The sequence below is a fragment of the Balaenoptera acutorostrata genome, chromosome 7 (assembly GCF_949987535.1).
Source record: "Balaenoptera acutorostrata chromosome 7, mBalAcu1.1, whole genome shotgun sequence".
Lineage (NCBI taxonomy): Eukaryota > Metazoa > Chordata > Mammalia > Artiodactyla > Balaenopteridae > Balaenoptera > Balaenoptera acutorostrata.
In genome coordinates this window covers 4,452,042-4,460,645 of record NC_080070.1, presented here as the reverse complement: position 1 = coordinate 4,460,645, position 8,604 = coordinate 4,452,042, and the positions used below count along the sequence as shown (strand labels likewise).

General features: G+C 45.8%; 1 non-coding gene across 1 annotated transcript; it reads left to right on the top strand.

Moving 5' to 3' along the window:
• Positions 1-5,020: 5,020 nt before the first annotated feature.
• Positions 5,021-5,165, top strand: LOC114237710 (U8 small nucleolar RNA). The gene has a single exon (XR_003623222.2). It is a non-coding gene; the product is annotated as a U8 small nucleolar RNA (small nucleolar RNA).
• The last annotated feature ends 3,439 nt before the right edge of the window (positions 5,166-8,604 follow it).

Below are 8,604 nucleotides of genomic sequence, written 5' to 3'. Positions count from 1 at the left end.
CCATTCATCTGTCAATGGACATTTAGGTTGTTTCCATGTCTTGGCTATCATAAATAATGCTGCTATGAACTCTGGGGTGCCTGTATTTTTTAGAATTAGTGGGATTTGGGGGGATATATACCCAGGGGTGGAATTGCTGGGTCCTATGGTAGTTCTATTTTTAGTGTTTTGAGAAACCTCCATACTGTTCTCCACAGTGGCTGCACCAATGTACATTCATGGAACCAGGTTTGGTTCCGGCATTTGCATGCGCTCTTAATCTTTTTTTTTTTTTAACATCTTTATTGGAATATAATTGCTTTCCAATGGTGTGTTAGTTTCTGCTTTATAACAAAGTGAATCCGTTACACATATACATATATCCCCATATCTCCTCCCTCTTGCGTCTCCCTCCCTCCCACCCTCCCTATCCCACCCCTCTAGGTGGTCACAAAGCACCGAGCTGATCTCCCTGTGCTACACGGCTGCTTCCCACTAGCTAGCTATTTTACGTTTGGTAGCACTCTTAATCTTAATGCTGCTTCTTGAAAGCCAAGATTCTTTTGTCCCCCCGAGGCTACTGTTAACAGCGAAAGGAAAGCCAAACAAACATTGAAATGCACTTGAAGGGAAGAGAGTCAATCTATTTAAGAGAAAACTTGAAAAACCAGAGCTGTCTTTAGTGATACAGGCTTGCCTCAATTTTCTGGTGGTCTCTTGCTTTCTGTTTTTATTTAAGAGTGAGCGGCAAAGGAGATTGGTGAGCATGGTTAAAGCAGGATTTCATTTAGGGTTATTGGGCTGAGACCTGGTCATTTTGTTAGAGGCACCCTGAAATATCAGGTCTTTTATCTTTTGCTAGGCCGTTTCTCTTGGGAAGATCCTCTCTTGTGCCTGAGGATATAAATACGGCCAACAGTTTCCTGAGACCAAGCAAGGTAAGTGGACTGGGGAAGTCTCTTTCCAGTGTTTGGGTTTTTAATGAAAGCTTTTGTTTTCTGCCCCTTGCTAAAACCTTCCCCTGTGCCTGGAACTCCCAAGCCCAGAGCCTCCAGCTCATAAATGTATTCGAGACCTGTTTTGAAGCCCTTCAAATCCTCCTCATCTACTTTGTTCCCATCACTGCTGTGGTGACAAATCCCATACAGGGGTGACCAGCCCCATGCAGGTTCACCCTGGCCAGCAACTCTTGATTCTGCCCCTGAGCTTCCTGGGTGCCTTGGAGGGGAAACTCAGTAGGTGTCACAGGTGTGCAACCTGGAGGGACAGGGAAGTTGATGCCACCAGTCACAGTAGGTGGAGGTGATGGAGATGTATTCTCTCCGCCCCTTTCCCAGTGCAGGGGGGGTCTGTGAACCAATTCACAAGCGTCCTCAGAAATCCTGGTGAGCTGGAACAACTGGTCACCCACGCGCTGGTCCACAGAATAAGGTACCTGCTCATGACTCTCCCTCCTTCTGTCCGTCCTTCACTCCCGCTTCCTGGGATCAGATTCCGAAATAAAATATTCCCAAGCAAGCCTGTCTCAGCTCTGCCTTTGGGGTACGTGTATGGAGAGGTCTGCCTTTGTGTCTTTGTGTGGGTGTTGAAGGGTGAGCTGGCCGAGTGAAGGGACAGAGGGACTTGAAGTCCTTCACAAATGTCCCCCAGCCCCTCTCTCGGCCCCACTTTCAGTGGCACCTGGAGCGTTCACCTCCTGGGGCTTTCCCACAGTTCAGTGGTGTCGATCGCCTTGCGTTTTGTTGCTTTCTTTCTCTGCAGATTAGGTTTCAGCTTTGCCCACTCACGTATTATTTACCACCTCAGCATCTGCATTGCCTCTTCCAGCACTCTGTTGGCATCTCTCATCTGGGATCAGTTCCTCAATGGGTCTCCTCATCCTTGTAGGTTTGTAATACAACGTCACGCGTTTGCTTTCTTTTTAGTGGGGCTTCCAGAGGGATCGTAGGGAGAGAAAACACACATGTTCCGTGCCCCGCTCACAGGCGAGCTGGTATTTTCCCTTTATGTCACCTAACGTGACATAAAGAGCACAGACCCTGTGCTCTAGCTCTGCGTCACTGGTGATTAATGATGAGATTTGGGGTAAGAAAGACATGGAATACCTCGGAGCCCCAGTTTCCTCATCTGTGAAATCTGCTGTGTGAATTGATCTCTGAGACCCCTCTGGCTCTAAGTGCTCCACCTTTGGCCCTTGGAGAATCCCAGAAACTCCTAGCGCTCAGTGTCTCAGGGCAGAATTGGATTAATCTTCTGGCTTAGGGAACCATGTTCTGTACTTGCCTCCCCAGGAAATGCCCGGATTGATGTTTTCATCTTCTCAGGGGCCTGGAGTCAGCTTGTATTAACTCTGCAGAACGTTTCACATGCCCTGCGTGTCTCTCTCTAGAATTCACTTGCTATTTGCTCCCCTAAACCCATGGCCTATTTGTGTGTGTGTGTGTGTGTGTGTGTGTGTGTACTGGGATACATACACACACACACACACACACACACACAGAGCGATGTGAATATTTTCATTGTCTTAAAGCCCTCCCTTCTCCCAGGTCAGTGAAGCGTATGTGTGGTAGGGGTGTAGCTTCTCTCTAACTTATCTGTTCAAATCCATCTTTATTATTCCCATCTCCCTGTCCTTTCTCTACAAATGGTTTGACAGCCACTGGGTGTCAGGCTCTGGAAACCGTTTTTGAGATTGTCTAACGAGCACGAGCTGTCACAGAAAGAGAAGCACTTGGCTGTGTCAAACCTAGAATAGCACCGTCTCCATCAGAACTGAATATCTCCTTTTCAACCTTCAGATGCAGCTCACATATCACTTCCTTTGCAAAGATCCTCTTAATTGTCCCAGACAAGGTTAGACACTCCCTCCTTTGTTTGCTATTAGATTACCTTGTAATTCTATTGCAATATATGCATGTTTCCATTAGAATAAATACCACCTTGAATTATAATTGTACATGAGAAACAAGGTATTAAAATGAGATGCTTGTCAGTTTTGGCTGAGGCCCCAAAGCCTGGGAGCACAGAAAGCATCACGGCATTTTCAAGAGAGGAGCTAGTTGACTTGTGTAGGAATTGCTTGGGGAAAGAGCTGAAGCTGGTTAGTCAATGTTAGTGAGTCTTCAACCTCCAGCCCTCTCAAAAGATGAGCTTGAAGAGGAGGAGGCAAACAGTCCCTTTGGGGAGGGTTTTCCGAGTGCTCGGCATTTCCCTCCACTCTGCCACTTCACCACCCCTACGGGGATGGGGGACAGGGTGTTTTAGTCCAGAAAACCAGAAGGAGGCTCCAGAAGTTTCCATGGAATGTGCAGAACATACAGCCTAGTGTCTGATATCCCTCAGATGCTTAAAGGCAGGAGGATGTGGCTGGAGCTCCCTGATGGGAGGCAAAGCTACACATTTCCCGAACATTCCACATTGTCTTAAAACCAATGCATGCCAAGGGGACCACTAGGAGGGGAGGGGGACCCCAGGGAGAAGGGAGGCTATAGAAGCTCAGGGGCAGGGGGAGAACTGCAAGGGGCCAACTGGAGGAGAGGTGTCGCTCAGCTGAACACAGAGGGCAGGTGGACCTCCCAGAGTAAGTATCTTGAGGAAGGAGCAAAACACAGGCAGACACAGACACACACACAGATATACAGAGACACACACAGATACACATACACAGACACACAGATATACACAGACACACACACAAAGACACACGCACAGACACACACGAAGTCACACACACACAGAGATATACACACAGACACACAGATACACAGAGACACACACACAGATACACACACAAAGACACACACAGACACATACACACAGATATACAGACACACAGATACACACACAAAGACACACACAGACACACACACAGATATACAGAGACACACACAGATACACACACACAGATACACACACAGACACACACACAGATACACAGACACACACAGACACATACACACAGATATACAGAGACACACACAGAGACACACACAAAGACACACACACAGATATACACACAGACACACACACAAATACACACACAGCACATACACACAGATATACAGACACACACACAGACACATACACACAGATATACACAGACACACACACAGATACACACACACACAGAGGTGTTTTTTCGTTGTTCACACAAGCCAGCGGTACCAATGCCAAATCCTCCAGAGCACCTGCCTTGTGAATGTAAAATCACCTTTGCTTCTGTAGCTCCTCCCCCTACATCTAATCCTGGAAGGGTCAGAAATAGGAGCTCGCGGGTTGGGGATGAACTGGTATGAAGAAACAACAACAGCTGACTGTCCTTTCCTCTGTGGTGTCTCCTTGCCTGGTGACACTGCTGTAAATACCCCTCAGCTCTGCCGGCGCCTTCTCAGAGGTTCCACCCTGACTGCCTCCTTCTCTCCCTACCGTGATCACCCCCAACCTTCTGAACTCAGCCCAAACGCACATCTAAGATAAACCTTTCCCTGAAAGGTTTCTATCTCTGCAATTCCTCACGGATGGTGAGCCCCAGCACGTCCAGGAATGGGACACAAGGCACAGAGGTCCCCCCCATAGCACATCGGGCAGAAGAAGGGGATGCTTCCCCACGGTAGACTAGGGTGTTAGGCCGGGCATCAGGGTCTACCAGGTGGGTAGGGCATACAGTCCAAATTGCATGACCGGCTCCGTTTGATTCCGACTGTAGTTAGTAGCAGAATGCCCTGTGAGGGTTTCAGAGCTTGGGTCCAGATCAGGCAATCTGGGAATGAGGAGTCTTTGGTGAGGCTGTCTGCTGGGTGCTGCTATCACACCGATGGTCCCGCCGGATAGTGGCTGCTACAACCTGGGATTCAGAAGCAGAGTCTGGGGCCTGAGGAAAGAGTCCCATGCACTGGAATGTGACATGTATTTATTCATCCATATAGTTGAGTTTGACTTTCACAAAGTTCAGTGTGGCAGATGTGACTCTAGACTGGTATTTTCAAACATTTGCGGGCATAGGTCATCACTAGGAGAGCTGATTAAAATGTACATCTTCCCATCGTCAGGTAGGATAATCCTTACCTGTTCCTCCTTTCGGAGGACAGAATAGAACATGATGATTGCAGCTCGCATGATTCGTGATTAACGGCTGTGTGTAATCAGGCCTTACAAAATGTACATCTTCCTGGGGGTTGCACTCAGTAATTAGAGGGTTTGGGGTGGGCCCTGGCAATAGGCATAGAAGCAAGTTTCCGGGTGATCGGTGATACCACACATGGTCCCCAGACCACCAAGCATGTGACTGAACTCTGATCAATTTCCATTTTTACTAAAAGACCAACACAGGCTTTGTCTTTTCTGTGTTTCTCCCTCCAAGTGTTACGTAATTAAAGCCGAGGCTGTGAGTGAGCAATTCAAGAGGGGCTGGGGGACCAAGGTTACAATTAGATTTTCCTGCAGTAGCGTGACAACGGATTATTTCAGCCCTTGAAGAGGCAGGTGGGCACGCATTCTAACAATGGGCAGAATGGTCTATGAGTCACCCTCCCATCTTACTGAATGTTTGCCCACACGGAAGATTTGCTCCATCACTCGGTATGAAATTGGGCTTCCTACTTGCAGCTGCCTGGTGAGTAATTTATAGGACAGAGAGGATGAAGAGAGTAATTAGGTTTTGGTTTTTGTTTTTGCTGGGTGATTCAAATGCTGTTGTTCCCTTGTCATTCCTGATTTCTGAAAAGTCCACTGCTCTCCCACATTCACATGTAGAAGCCAGAGGATGTTTACAGTTTCTCTGCAAAGCAATTTCTTTGAGAGCTGTTTTTCTTTCTGCACGCTGCACGATTAAAAATAGAAACCATGAGCCCCAGAGGGAGTTGGGAGTAGGTCCTCTGGGTGCTTTCAGCTTAGGTGGTTTAAGAAAAAAATATTCCTTCTTTATTTTTGGTAGAGGAGGTAGTATTTCCAATAGGTGGAGCTGGGGGGAAAAAAACCTGTTGCGACTATGTTTCTTAGTGGTACAAATTACTCTTAGGACACTGTTTGAATGGATGAGTTGAATGTCAAATTTGCATGCAAAGGAGATGCTCTCTAGGAGATGCTAATGAGGTTTGTGTTGTGATTTTCAAGGATAGTTTCTAGATGACCTATAATGTGTTTTCCTTTCCCTTGTAGATAACAATCCTTATTATCTGCAGTCTCAAGAAGAGAACAAAGCAGACCAGGCCGTTAGGGGATTGAAATTATGCATTTAACTTCATGAACATTGTGTCTAAGTGGCCTCATTCATTCAATATCTATTTATAAGTAGCTCTATGCCAGATACTGCTCTCAGCACTGGGGATGCATCAGTGAACAAAACAGTCCAAATTTCTGCACTTAACGCAGCTTACTTTCTGATGAGGTTATAATTTGACTCCCTGGCCCTTACAATACGGATTTCGGCATGACTTTGGACAAACTGATAAAACTCTCTGAATGTGAATTTCCTCATCTGTCAAATGTGTTCATTGGGCTATTTGTGCTTCCCCAGTTTTCCTGGTCCTGAGAGTCACCAGGACTACTTGATAAGCATAAGCCCCTCCCACAGGGACTCTTGATTCGGTATGTCTGGACCAGGCTTGTCCAGTAGAATGTCACATGAGCCACTCATGTCATTTCTAGTGTTCTCGCAGCCACATCTTAAAAAAAAAGTATAAAGAAATAAGTGAAATTAATTCTAATATCTTTTTTAAAATATACATTTATTTATTTATTTTTGGCTGCGTTGGGTCTTCGTTGCTGAGCGCGGGCTTTCTCCAGTTGTGGCGAGAGGGGGCTACTCTTCGTTGAGGTGCACGGGCTTCTCATTGCGGTGGCTTCTCTTGTTGCGGAGCACGGGCTCTAGGCGCGCAGGCTTCAGTAGTTGTGGCTCACGGGCTTAGTTCCTCTTCGGCCTTTGGGATGTTCCCAGACCAGGGCTCGAACCCGTGTCCCCTGCATTGGCAGGCAGATTCTTAACCATTGCGCCACCAGGGAGGTCCATATCTTTTATTTAATCCCATAAATTCAAAATTCTATCATTTCAAGATGTAGTCAATAGAAAATAGTCATGAGATATTTTATATTCTTTCTTTGTACGAAGCCTGCAAAATCTAGTGTGTATTTTATACTTACAACACAACTCATTTCGGATTTGCCACCTTACAAGTGCTCACGCATCACCTGTGGCTGCTGGCCACCATCTTGGACAGCACTGGTCCCCACAGAGCCTTGGAATCTGTACATTGAACAAGTGGTTCAGATGATTCTTACGTCTGAGCAAGTGTGGAAGAGATCAGATGATCTCCCCAAGGGAGTTCCCAATTCTCACTTTCTATTAGAATTTCGAGGTGGGGGGGGCACACCAAAGCATCTATCACTCAGTTGGCAATTACCACATATTCTTATTTTCAGAACATCAGTTTCATAACTTATTTGATCTCCTCTGTTTTCTCTCCCTCCCATCCTCTATGTGGTTAAACTGAGAGTCAAGGCTTCTTAAGAATAATGACATAACAGTGCTGGAGATGATTCAAAGAAGAAAACGTCACATGATCAAAGGGATAAGGAGGCTGTCTTATGACGATAACCTAAAAAGAACAAAGCGCTTCAAGCTAGAAAAAGAAGGTGGAAAAGTCAGGGTGATCAAAGTTTGTAAAGTCGTGAAGTAAATGGAAGGCTGAACAGGAATGTTTTGAAATTCAAAACTTAGCAGAAGAATGGAGCCTATTGGATAGCTTGAAATCATTAGCCTTAAGACAAATGATAAGAAAACAATAATAATTCTTTAGGCAGCAGATACAGAATTTAGAGAACCCATTCCCTCTAGGATAGCAAAGGATATAATGCAAAGAGATTCAGGCAATGTTTCGGTTTAAGCCATAACCTCTTACAATATCCTAAAACATTCCCTATCTCCCTAGTAAGTAGTTGGTTTTATCTGTGGGAGGAGGTGAGCTTCAGGTCCTACTACTCTGCCATCTTGATTGCCTCCCCAGTCGTTGGTTTTAGATAGAATAATTTCCATCTGTCCATCCATCCACCCAACTGTACATCTGTTCATTAAACTTTGTAAGGGTCTACCTCTGTGAAATAGGTTTTTGTTAGAGGTTTTCATATGCAGGACTTCACTGAATACACATAACAATCCTGCAAAGTAGATACTATTATATCTTATTTCACAGATGGAGTTATAGGCTCAGAGAGGTTCAGTGACTTGTCCAAATTCATTTGGCTGATAAGTCGTGTTAGTGCTTGGTTTAAAAACTCCAAGCCTTAAACAAAGTCCAGTGGTCCTTACAAAGAACAGCATGTGAGGCCAGATGTCTACTAGTTGACCCAGAGCATTCTTATGAGCAAATGGGGAAGGTTCTCTTCGCTCAGAAGATCTATCACCAAGGCTGAGTTCAGCACGCCTGCCAGGACCTCACAAGACCAAAGCCAGCATCCCCTGCACCCCATCAGGGTTGTGGAAACCCTCTTCTGAGTTGCGATCACGTGGTTACAGATGTGTTCAATCAGTTTCGTTTGTTGAGCTTTCTTGGGGCAACACAGCGTGACAAACTTCAGGAGGTATAAACCTTGTTAGAATCACTATAGTACACAATCATCAAAACTAGGGGA